This window comes from Acomys minous (assembly GCF_964271855.1).
Source record: "Acomys minous genome assembly, chromosome: 7".
Taxonomy (NCBI): domain Eukaryota; kingdom Metazoa; phylum Chordata; class Mammalia; order Rodentia; family Muridae; genus Acomys; species Acomys minous.
The window spans coordinates 56,372,666-56,386,263 of NC_140488.1; the positions used below are offsets into that span (position 1 = coordinate 56,372,666).

The 13,598-nt window shown below is 37.1% G+C and overlaps 1 long non-coding RNA gene across 1 annotated transcript in view; it reads right to left on the reverse strand.

The window, feature by feature from the left end:
• The window catches only part of LOC311602366, a 149,702-nt gene extending 136,567 nt beyond the window's left edge, over positions 1–13,135 (reverse strand). The window contains exon 1 of the long non-coding RNA XR_014780732.1: positions 13,114–13,135. This is a non-coding gene — a long non-coding RNA (uncharacterized lncRNA). The remainder of the gene's footprint in view (positions 1–13,113) is intronic.
• Positions 13,136–13,598: the final 463 nt, after the last annotated feature.

Genomic DNA, 13,598 nt, shown 5'->3' on the forward strand with positions numbered 1-13,598 from the left:
CTGGAGGGAATACAAATTAGTACAGCCATTTTGGAAATCTATCTGGTGCTTTCTCAGAAAAATTGGAATAGGGCTCCCTCAAAGACCCAGCTATTCCACTCCTTGGAATATACCCAGAAAATGCCCTACCACACAACAGGGTCATATGCTCAACCATGTTCATAGCTGCTTTATTCATAATAGCCAGAACATGGAAACTGCCTAAGTGTCCCTCAGTAGAAGAATGGATAAAGAAATTGTGGTACATTTACACTATGGAATACTACTTAGCTATTAAAAACAAGGAATTCCCGAAAATCATGGACAAATGGATTGAACTAGAAATGATCATAATGAGTGAGTTTACCCAGAAGCAGAAAGATTCAAATGGTATATACTCACTTATATCTGCATACTAGCCCAAGGGGCATGCCCCATGAATGTCTTCACTTACCAGGAAACTGGGTCAGAGGAGAGGTCATCCTATTGGGACTTTAGGTTAGAGAAGCATGGGAGAATGGGGAGATAGAAGGATCCAGAGGGTCCTAGAAACCTACAAGAAGAACTTTATGATGGGCAGATCTGGGCCCAGGGGTCCTGCTCAAACTATGGCACCAGCCAAGGACAATATGTGCAGTAAACTTCGAACCCCTACCCAGATCTATCCAATGGACAGGGCATTCTTCACAGTTGAGTGGAGAGTGGGGTCTTTTTTTCACACGAACTCTGGTGCCTCATATTTGACCACGTCCCCTGGATGGGGAGACCTGGTGGTACTCAAAAGAACGACACAGGCTACCAAGAAGAGACTTCATACCCTATGAGCATATACATGGGGAAGAGGTGTCCCTCATTCACAGTCATAAGGGAAAGGAGCAAGGGGAAAATGGGAGGGAGGAGGAACGGGAAGTTACAAGGGATGGAATAACAATTGAGATGTAATAAGAATAAAGTAATAAAATATACTTTTAAAAAGAGTTAATCTAAATGAGCCTATCAACAGTAGAATAGAAAAACTCTCCTTAAAAAGATATGACATTAAGAAATATTATATGTCTGAATAAAATATCAGAATTAAATATATGGGAGGAATAAGTATGACCTTAAAGAGCCATGTCCTTCACTCAATTCGGTTGCTTGCAGCCTATTTATTTATTTATTTATTTATTTATTTATTTATTTAATTCTGGTTTCAGAGAGTATATCTCATATTTTCATTATAATAGAGATCACACCTCGAGCTTAAGATGAGTTTTCATGAAATGCTTTGTGGAAGACCATATAGATATATATGTTTGTTGAAATCAGTTTGATCTTGGGACCACATCCTTCCAACAACAGAATCACAGTCACTGATCCACTAGAGTCTCTAAGGTCTTGCCCCACCAGGGGTTGTTATGGCCAGCCACAAAATAGACATGTACCATACCTTGGAACAGAACTTAAATCTGCTCATTGTAGATATGCATCTCACAGCACTATTTCACAAGTGAGAATATCTTGCTTAGTGTTGTCATCATATAGCACTTCATTAATCAGATCTACTGGTAACACTCCCTCACACAGTGCCTTCAGAAATTTTGAATTCCATCCAATGAGAGTATATGTGTATGGGGATGTTTCTGTCTTAGTCTCTGCTGGATTTCTCTTTCATCCATGCTCACAGTTTGCAGTATCTTCAGCAATAGGATATTATCATTCAGTTCTCGCATCAGCAATAGCCTTTGTAATGGGATCCTCTGGGGCCTCCCTGGGCAACATTTCATGGTAGAATAGCACTCCTGTGTCAAAGGGAGTCTCATATAGCAATCATACCATTGTTCAGAGGACCATCTCTTATCCACATAAGGTCCCTTCTGCTCTTAAGGCTATTCACTATTGCTTTAGCAAGCCATTTTTTTCTTTCAGATAGCTATACCCCCCAAAAGTGTAAAGATATAACTGCTATTACAGCTGATATCCTCATGTACAACCATGTTTGTAAAATGAGTACCACTATCATTATCAATTTTATGTAAGCAACCATACAGAACAATAAGTTGGGTGATACCCTTGATGGTAGACTTCCTTGTTATTTTCCTGCAGGGAAAGAACTGTACAGTGTTTATGGGAGTATCTATATAAGTAAGAACAAACTTGAACAGTTTACTGAGTGGAAGAGGCCATATATTATTTTCTAATACTTCATGGATCAAGTTGACTTATTTGTAAGTTATTCTTAATATGTATCCACCAAAGCTGTAATGGAACAAACCTCACAGAACTGATCAGCATTCTGCATGTCACAGTATGTTAATGGAATGTAAGCAACTTTGGCTATTTTTCATCTTTTCTGTCTCCTATAATTTATATGAATCCAGTGAACCCCTTTTAGATGCCTCGAAAAAAATGTTTCTCACCTTGGTAATGGCATCAATATCATACTTTGGCAATGGAATTACTTGACAGTTTTCCTTCTCTTGTTAGGCCATTCTCTTGTTCAGGCCTTTGAATACTGCCTAATTGTCAGTACAAATGGTCAATACAAGTCAGCTTAGCCGACTGGCTATTTTCATCTCCTCTTTATAGGCATATAGTGTCCCTGCTCATTTTATTGCAAATGCTACCACTACTCATTCTGTTTGGAACCACTGCTGCTACAATCCATGTAATAGGCATCAGTAGTAATTGAGAATGTCCCTTCTGGCACTTTATCAGGTTGTATAGGATGACCAATTACAGGAATTGATCAGGACATCATAGTAGCTTGAAATATACTTAGAATTTGTGATTGGGTTTGCTGACAACTCCCCTTTCTACTGTAAATTTTACCATTGAAGCATGTTTTGGGTTTTGCATGACGCTATCTGTTACAGGCCACATTTACATGGGATATGCAGTTTTCATGATAATGAAGGCAAAGTCAGTAATGTGGTAAATGTGTTGCAAGGCCTTTTTATCCTCCAGTCATTGGTTTTCAAAGGTTGTTTATATAGACTCTGTACCTTTCATTGACTGGGACAAATTTTTTATTGGGGTAGTTTTCCCTGATTGTTCTCAGAGGCTCATAACAGAGCACTGTTTCTGAAAAAGAGACATTAGGTGGCTGGCTCATAATTCTTTTTAGCTTGTTCTACAAGTATCTCTGCTTGCTCAATGGCTGCTTGGCTTTTCCATCCCAAACCTACATGGCACCTCTTTCTATAAGAGTATACAGAATACAATTGTCCTTGGCATGGTAAATCATGAATTTCTTCTAGTAATCCAGAGACCCAGGAATACCAGCAAAGATTTTCATTCACAGGCACTGGTTTTGCAATATTTTTGCAATCATCTTATCAGGTACCATGTATTATCTGAACAAAATACGCCTCAAAATTTTATTGTCAGATTGGGCCTTATTCCTTATGCTGACTGAGTTCCCATCCCTGTACCTTCAGATGCACTTGTAAATCTTCAAAATGGGCTTTGACATTGGCAAAGCACTCAAACCTTAGAACTATATCATCTACATTATGGGATGTCTTTATTGAGGGCAGCCAGATCCCTGGTCATCATCCCATGATAAATGGTAGGCCTATGGAGATAACCTTGGGGAAGTACTGTGAAGGTCCACTGTCATCTATACCATTTTAATGTAAACTGCTCTTGTGATTCAGCAGCTATGTTAGATGATCTCTACCCTTCCAAGTTCCTGGATGGCTTCTGTAATATTGCCATGGCCCTGTGGGACCTTATACTCTTTGATATTCATAACCATTTTGGGATGGTAATTTTATGAGCTCACACCTTGCCATCTTCAGGCATAATTATTTTTACAATTCACATTTTCAAAAGGAATTTCTCAAGATTTGAGTGTAGTGTATATCCTTCTAGGGCATCTGCTTCAATCACTGTTCTTTTGCTGTACAGAGACACCATGACCATGACAACTCTTATAAAGGAAAACATTTAATTAAGGCAGGCTTATATTACAGAGGTTTAGTCCATTACTGTAATGCCAGTAAGAATGGTAACATGTAGGCAGACATGGTGCTAAAGAGATAGCAAAGAGTTGTACATGCAGATTGGCAGGCAGCAGAAATAGACAAAGAGCTATTATGCCGGGATTCAGCTTCTTAAAACTCAAAGCCTATTCCCAGTGACACACTTTTGAGAAGGATATACTTACTCCAATAAAGCCACACCTCCTAATTCTTATCAAGTATTGACATTTCTTCATGACCAAGCATTCAATCAGATGATCCTATGGGGACCAGTCCTACTCAAACTACCACACTGTACAAACACAGAACATGCTATCATTAGGGTTAGGTGTACTATACTATTGGGGGGGCGTAATTATTCACTCCTAGGATGACCTTTGTATTCTTTATCTGTATGGGTTTCTCTCCTTATTCCTCTACTCTACCCTATACTGGTCCTGGTACTCCTGCAGCTTATTATGAATAAATGTCCATTCTACTCTTCTATCCAAAAGAACCAAAGTATTTTGCATATTGGTAAGGGATCAACTAATCCTCTCAATATTAGGCCTCCGTTTTAACCTGTGTGACTCTCACCATCACAGCTTTTACCATCCATCTGAGGAAGTACTGAGAAACTCCCACCCTGAGAGATTTTTGTTTTCATCAGGAAAAGAAGGAGGAATCACCTTTACCTCTTATTTGGCCTTACCCTTAATCTAATGTTGAATTGCTTGTCTGTCTTTATGCCCTCCACAGGCTCACCACACAGCATTGAGCTGCTCATCAATTTTGTCATTAGAAACTGCTAAATAATGCAAGTTCAGTCACACCTCTGCTTAAGAGGCTTAGATAGGACTTTTGCCCTTACATTCTACTTTCACTAGCTCCTAGTCATATTAGTACCTTTCTAACTGAGTTTACATGGTAAACTAAATCATCTAGCTCAACCAAAATCTCTTCTGCTTCATAGGTACCATGTTCTATTATGGGATTCAGCACAGCAACAAGTGCTCCATGCATGTTTTGTGTTCCTTGATCAATCAGTTTCTTTTTTTTTTTTTCAATTTCTTCTTTAAATACTGCTTAGTCTGGGCCTGTGAGTTGGAAATCAAACAGTTCTTCCCCTATGCCCAGTGTTCTTAGCAGGACCTTCTTCTCTTGCTTTCCAGTTGCTAATACTCATAAGAACCTCAGCTGAGGATAACCAGGTATCCCTAAATTTAGGTTCATATAAGTTAATCTATCAGGAACTAGTTTTCCTCAGATTGCTTTAACTTATTAAGTCTTTGTCTCAACAAGGAATATGTGATTATGTTGTTTAGCCTTTCTGTTTCCTAGGGCCCTACCAACAAACTGAAAGCAAAATTCCGCCAAAGTTCACTTTCTGAAACCAACATGTCTATTCAGCTACATTACAAAGCATAGGGTGGAATATGGGCACTCCTCCAAAATGGCTACATCTACGAAGCCTTAGGAAAGAAGGATGAGGGATTCCCCATAGTCGCATAAATGGAGACCTTTCTTTATTTTTCCCTGTCTTATACAATAGCCCTTCTACCAGGACATATTCAGAGTTGATGGTATAGGCATCAGTTGGATACTCTGAAGGAGGAACCTGTAAACAATCAAAAGGACCAGTGGGGATGGTCTTTTTTGCAAAGGTGCAGAGCTTAATGACCAAGATTGGCAGTTGTTTTGCTTAAAGGACAGTTAATCAACAACGAAAAAAATATAAATATAATTCGATAAGTCCATTTAGTGTTGTTGCTTTTAGGGATGACTATTCAGTACTGGATATCATTCTGTATTGGATAACCATTTAGGAATCCCATCCATGAGGAAGATTAATTATAACTTTATCAGAAGTCATTACTTTCCTTTAACTCATCATCTAGGGGTATGGACTCATAAAATAGATTACTACATTGATATTGGCATCTCAACTGATGTTATTGCTCAGGTCCTGCTTATGTAGTCATTATTGTTCAGGGTTTAGCTTCCTTGTTCTGTCTAGAAGTCATAATCTTGCAGCAGACTTCCTGATCTTCTGACAGACATAAGATATAAATGCCACTATCACACCTTTAGGCATATCTTGCTGTGCTGGTAATTGGTTAGCTCATGAAAGCTTTGTCTTTGGGAGAAGGCTTTCAGATCACATACAGCTCAATTTCTTTGAATCTTAGTACCAAAGCTCTTGTCTTCAGCAATAGAAATTTGTCTTCAGATTCTGGGATGAATCTGAACATATCCACAATAGTCATACATAGGGATTCTAGATATTGCAGGAATGCTATTCCCATGAAATTCCAACAATATGTTTGCCTATACAAGACCTGAATAATTAAAAGGCTGCTGACATACCAATGCAATGCAAGTGGAGAAAATCTCATAGAGGCCTGCTTCACAATAAAGAGCTACAAACAGTAACTTTTAAAAGAGGGAGAATAGTCTTTCCCAAGGGTAAATTCATTAATGGTTAACCAATACAAAGTACTCAGTCTTAAAATTGTAAACATATTGAATAAACCAATACTAAATGGACTCAGCAGTTCAATTAACATAATTATTCATTAATAGTTAAGTGTGTTTGCCAATAAGAAATAAGAAAATAAGGCAGTAGATATGAGAGGGGATATGGGAGAGGTTGAAGGAAAGGAAGAAAGTTTTGTAATTATACATTAATTAAAAAAAATGAATTTTAAAATGTAGAAACAGAAGACAATTTAAGACATTACATAGAACAGCAAAATAACAAAAAATTAAAGCAAAAATTCCAGATAGGCAAAAGAACACTGAGAGAGAAAGAAGACTAGAGCCTCCCTGCTTTAAAAGTGATTACTTTGCAAAGCTAGAGGAATCAAACAATATAGAAGAACTATAAAATTAAAAACATAGATGAGTAGACTAGAATACAATACAGTCTTCCATAAATAAGCCCAAACTTATATAGTTCAGAAATTTTCAAGAAAGACAACAAAAGAACATACTGACAAATAATCTCTTTAATAAACAGCACTAGAAAATTGATTTCTACACACAAATTAATAACATTGGGCCATTTTCTTGCATCATACACAAAAATCAACTTAAAGAAAAATTCCTTAAAGGTAATATCTGAAAATAAAAATCTTAGAAAAGAGAACATATAGGAAATATCTACTGAATTGGCTTTATTAATCATATTAAATAATTAGATGTGATTATATAACATTTAAAGGCTTCTGTACACCACGTACAACCAGCAAGCTAAGTGTAACTTAAAAATGAGAAATATATCCAAAGTCCACATCTTTTAAGGGGTTAATGATCAAGGTTAATATAGAGTATTTCAAATTCATTTAAATAAAACACTAATGTAAATTTTTCAAACAGTGAAAATTGAACAAAGAAGTTAATGGACATCTCTCCAATGAAAAAACTCATCAGTAGACATATGTAAATGTTCATAATATTACAATTCATCAATAAATGTAAAGTAGAACTATGATTATATGACATACATTAATGGATATTACCAAATGAAGAGATTTTTAAAAGTGGTGAGAGTGTGAAAAATGGGAGTACTAGTACAATCATAAAGAACAGTTTTGTTAGGACCAGTCTTTATGTACACTCTATCTCCTTTCCAGGTTATTTTCAGAGTTGAAAGTTTGTAGAGAGCAGTAAGATATTTAGCAGGCAGAATAAATTTTCAGTAGGTTTATCTGTGATAATATTTTAAGGGGGTTCAGTTAAGTACCTCCAAATGGCAGTTTCTTGGAGACCAAATCACTATATTATTAAACTAGCTGCATTCCAATATTCATCTATGATAATTAATAACAGCAAACTATGGAAGCAATGAAAATACTTAGCCACAGACAATATGTGAAAAAAGTAGCACATTTTTTGTACTGTTTTACAATATGGTACATTTTGAGAAATGAATCATCATTACTTATGTACATGTCACTGTACATGATACTGACCATGGATAAAATACTCAGAATGAGCTAGATACTGAACAAAGTGCATTATGTGGATTATATGTAGAATAATTCCTAAAAAGAGATCATATAGATAGTGAAACTGAATACTCTTGGAAGGAAAAAGTGGGAAGTAGGGAGATGTTGGTTGTAGCATACAATAAAGCAATAAATCTAGAGATCTAAAGGACAGTGTAGAAAGTGAAATTTTAAAAAATAAATTAATTTTGGAGTTTTTAAAGGTTTTTTTCACAAAACATAACTATGAAAGATGATAGATATAATTAAATATTTCAATATAGCAACCTTAGTATTTTCTATATATATTTCACAATCATTTTGTAAATATTCAAATGTACACAGTAAAATTAACATGTCATATTATAAATTACTTTATACTATGATAGTATTTTGGTTGGAAGAATGAAATACTTTTCAACAGTCTCATAAAGATATTTTCATTCATTGGTTTAATCTGTCATTTTCTTAGCTATGATCATAGGATATATCATCTAATTTATTTATCCCAAGGAAGAAGTTACTTCTAGATATGATTATATTTTAAGAAGTATTTGAGTTGAATATTTATACACTCTCTCTTCAGAAATAATCTTCTTAAAAACTGCTTAATATTCAAGTTTATTTAGTGCTCATTTTACAGGTAGTGACTAGAGATGGTGATGAAATGTACATTTTCAAGTCCAGTGTATGAATGAGTTTACACATGGATATTTCTTTGTGTTTAGGAAAATAAAAAACAGAACAATGAAAGATTTCATTTTCACTCTTAATGCCCAGCAGATAGGCTAGATGTATAAAAACAGTTTTAAAAGCTAATAATTCAGGCATGCCATAAAAGTTTGTAGAGCAGAAATTGGTGCTACATATTGAATATTATTTTATCTTGACTTCTAATACAAAGCTGGTGATATGTTACTGATGTGTTTGTCTTTAGAATGCCATAGAAATGCAAATTATTATGTTATTTCTTAGAATATATATTAATATTAGCACTTAGATTTTATATATACATATATATAATAACTCTTTAACAGTGAAAGATCAGAGAATGAACGAAATGTTATTAAATAATGTCAAGTAATCCCCATTTATCATTAAAATATATAGTCATAAACTCAGCTGCTTGGTTATTTACCCATCTGTTAATATGGAAAAAAGTTAATAGGAAATTGAGTGCTTAAATTACTCTCAAGGTCCAGCTCATATTGGCGGTGACTGGCAAAACACACATTGCCCTAGACTGCCCCATCTGATTCAATTGTGGGGCTTGGGTCCAAGAGGAACTATCATTCATCACTTGAAGCTGAAGCTAATATGATCTGGAGACATGGTGACATCACATTTAGTGTCCAAATATATCCATGCACTGGATACACAGCAGCTTTATCTTGACACTCATTGTTATATGGTTGAAAATATATGTGGTAATGCTAGTGCTTTTTTTTTTTTTTTTTACTTTTCTTGCATTTGTATTGTATTTGTTTAGAAACTTTGCTTTATATACCCAGAAGATGCTCCAGCACACAAGGACATATGTTCAACCATGTTCATAGTGGCCTTATTCATAACAGCCAGAACCTGGAGACAGCCTAAGTGTCTCTCAGTAGAAGAATGGATAAAGAAATGTGGTACATTTACACTATGGAAAACTACTTAGCTATTAAAAACAAGGAATTCCCAAAATTTGTGGACAAATGGATTGAACTAGAAATTATCATAATGAGTGAGTTAACCCAGAAGCAAAAAGAGACAAATGGTATATATTCACTTATATCGAGACACGAGCCCAAGGGGTATGTCCCATGAAAGACTTTACTTACCAGGAAAGCAAGTCAGAGGGGAGGACATCCTATTGGGAATTTAGGTGAGGGAAGCATGGGAGAATGGGGAAATAGAAGAATCCAGAGGGTCCTAGAAACCTACAAAAAGAACACTATGATGGACGGATCTGGGCACAGGGATTCTGCCCAAACTATGGCACCAACCAAGGACAATAAGTGCAGTGAGCATCAATCCCCTACCCAGATCTAGCCAAGAGACAGGACACTCTCCACAGTTGAGTGGAGAGTAGGGACTAATGTTCACATGAACTCTTGTGCCCCATATTTGACCATGTCCCCTTGATGGGTTGGCCCGATCGCACTCAGAGGAAGGATAGCAGACTACCGAGAAGAAACTTGATACCCTAGGATCATATTTAGTGTGAGGAGGTCCTCCTCAGTCACAGTCATAGGGGAGGGGAATAGGGTGAAAGCCAGAAGGAGTGAGGAATGGGTGGATAGAAAGGACAGAATAACAATTGAGATGTAATATGAATTAATTAATAAAAAATTATAATGCAAAAAAAAACTTTCCTTTAAAATGTTATTTTTAATCATGCATGCGTATGTATTTATGTTCAAGTATATATATATCTTAGAGTTATTATTGTTATTACCAAACACCAAACACCAAAAGGACATTTGAAAGGACAGGGTTTATTTGTTTTACATTTTCACATTCATAATTGGAGGAAGTCCGGGCAGGAACTCAATCAGGGCTGGAACATGGAGGCAGAACCTGGTGCAGTGGTCATGGAGAGGTACTGCTTACTGGCTTGCTACTCATGGCTTACCCAGCTTGATTTTTTATAGAACCCAAGACAATCAGCCCAGGAGTGGCACCACTCACAATGGACTAGTCTGTAACCAATTAATCACCAACTAGGAAAATGTTCTACAGGCTGAGATACAACCCAATCTCATAAAAGCAGTTTTCAAATTGTGGCTTCCTCCTCTCAGATGACTGTAACTTGTGTCAAGTTGACAGGAATCCAGCCAGGAAGTCTACAAGTGAGTACAGGTGCCTCTAAAAGCCTGCAGTGCCTCACACCATGGAGCTAAAATCACAGTTGTTTGTAAGCTATCTGACAAGGGAACCTAACTGGTTTGGAGCCTAACTCTGGTCCTCTCTCATAGTAGTGTGCACATTTAAAGGCTAAGTCCCACGAAAGCCTTCACTTACCAGGAAACTGAGACAGAGGGGAGGTCATTCTAGTGGGACTCTAGATGAGAGAATCATGGGAGAATGGCAAAGTAGAAGGATCCAGAGGGTCCTAAAAGCCTACAAGTAGAACATTATGATAGGCAGATTTGGGCACAGGGGTCCCGCTCAAACTAAGGCACCAGCCAAGGACAATACAGATGGTAAACCTTAAACCCCTACCCAGATCTAGCCAATGGACAGAACACTTTCCACAGTAGAGTGGAGAGTGGGATATGACTTTCTCACATACTCTGGTGCCTCACCTTTGACCATGTCCCCTGGAGGGGGAGATCTGGTGGCACTCAGAGGAAGGACAGCAGGTTACCAAGAAGAGACTTGATACCCTATGAACATATAGAGGGGGAGGTAATCCCCCTCAGGAACAGTCATAGGGGAAGGGAATAGGGGGAAAATGGGAGGGAGGGAAGAATGGGAGGATACAAGGGATGGGATAACCATTGAGATATAACAAGAATAAATTAATAAAGAAGAAAAAAATGAAAAAAATAAAGGCTAAGTCATCTATCTAGCCCAATTTGAATTCTTTCTATCCAGAATGAACATTTGTCATTTTCATTTAGTATTTCATTCTCTCTTTCAACCTGATATAAAAATAATTAATAAAGTTTAGAGCCTGCTTTGGCGAGGTTTTAAATGAAAGATTTTTAGTCATACTAGAAAGACACATTTCATTCTCATTGTAGCTATATTATACTTGGTCTTTTGTTTTTTGGGTTGTTTTGTTTTGTTTTTGTTTTTGTTTCCTGATGGCACAGCAAAAATGCTGGCCGAGTTGCATTAATCAAATATAGAAAACTATTGGCAAGCTGCCATCTGTGATTATGAAAATTCACCATAGCTGTGGACACAGGTAAATAAGCAAGATAAGATATTGCCTACTTTCAATTTATCTTTTAAAAAATAAAGCTATTCATGTAAAACTGATACAAAAACCTGCATATTTAATTTTGAAAAAAATTTTAAGTTTGAATATGCATATATGACCATTACATCATCACAAAAATCATGGTAATAAGCATATATGTCACCTAATAATGTTCCTATTTTAACTATTGACATTAAGTCATCCAGATTTTTATAAGATATTTAACATATACAATTGAAAATATATAAGTTATTAATGCATACCCCACATTTCCTCTTCTATAAAGTCTACTACTATTATATTTTCTGATTCTTTTATTTTGACTATTAGAGGTAATTCATAAAAGTGGTGTCATGGGGTATCAAGTCTCTTCTTGGTAACCGGCTATCCTTTCTCTGAGTGCCACCAGGTCTCCCCCCCAGGGGACATGGTCAAATATGAGGCACCAGAGTACATGAGAAAGTCATATCCCACTCTCCACTCAACTGTCGAGAATGTTCTGCCCATTGGCTAGATCTGGGTAGGGGTTTAAAGTTTACTACCTGTATTGTCCTTGGCTAGTGCCTTAGTTGAGCGGGACCTCTGGGCCCAAATCTGCCTATCATAATGTTCTACTTGTAGGTTTATAGGATCCTATGAGCATATACAGGGGGAGGTAAACCCCCTCTGGAAAAGTCATAGGGGAGAGGAATAAGGGGAAAATTGGAGGGAGGAAAGAATGGGAGGATACAAGGGATGGAATAACCATTGAGATGTAACAAGAATAAAAATAAATAAATAAATTAATTTATTTATTAATTAAATAAAAAATAAAAGTGGTGTCAGGAAACAGCTATGTGACTGCTTTGTGCTTCGTGACTGGGTTATTTCATGAAGCACACTATCTCAGTGTCCATCTTTACTACTATATTTTTTATTAAGCAATTGATTTACTTAATTTACAACTCTGTCATAGCCCCCTCCCTCCTCTCCTTCCAGTCCCATCCTCCCTCCCCTATACTCTGAAAAGGGTACACCCCCCTCTGCAAGCCACCTACCTCAGCTCATCAAGTTGCATCAAGACTGAGTCAATACTGTTCCCCTGTGGCCCGGCAAGGGCCATTAGGCAGAAACAAAGCAACAAAAACAAAACAAAACAAAACAAAAGAAAAAACAGCAGGCAACAGAGTCCATGTCAAAGAAGCTCCCACCACTCTTACAAAGGGACCCATATGAATCTGAAGCTGCCTATCAGCTACATCTGTGTAATGGATCTAGGGTCAAGCTATACATGGTCCTTGCTTGGTACCTCAGTCTCCACAGGTCCTTCTGAGCTCTGGTTGGTCTTCTTGTGATATTCCTGTCATCTCAATGTCCTTTTCTCCTTTCCTCCACTTTTTCCACAAGACTCCTTACACATTGCCTAATGATTGGGCTGTGAGTCTCAGCATCTGTTTTGAACCACTCCTGGATGAAGCTTCTTTACAACAGCTATGCAGGCTTCTATCTGTGAAAATAGCAGAATATCCTTAATAGTGTCTGGGGTTAGCTGTATCCCATGGGATGGGTCTCAGGTAGGGCCAGTCTTCTGTTGTACATTCCTTTAATTTCCACTCTATCTTTGTCCCTGCACATCTTGTAGATAGAGTAAATTTTGGGACAATGGTTTTTTGGGTGAGTTTGTTTTACCTTCCATCCTAATCAGTCTCCATGACCCCTGCTACTAGGAGTCTCAGCTACAGACACCCCTATATCCTTCTAGAAGCCTACCATGTCTGGGGGCTCCAGGTTGTC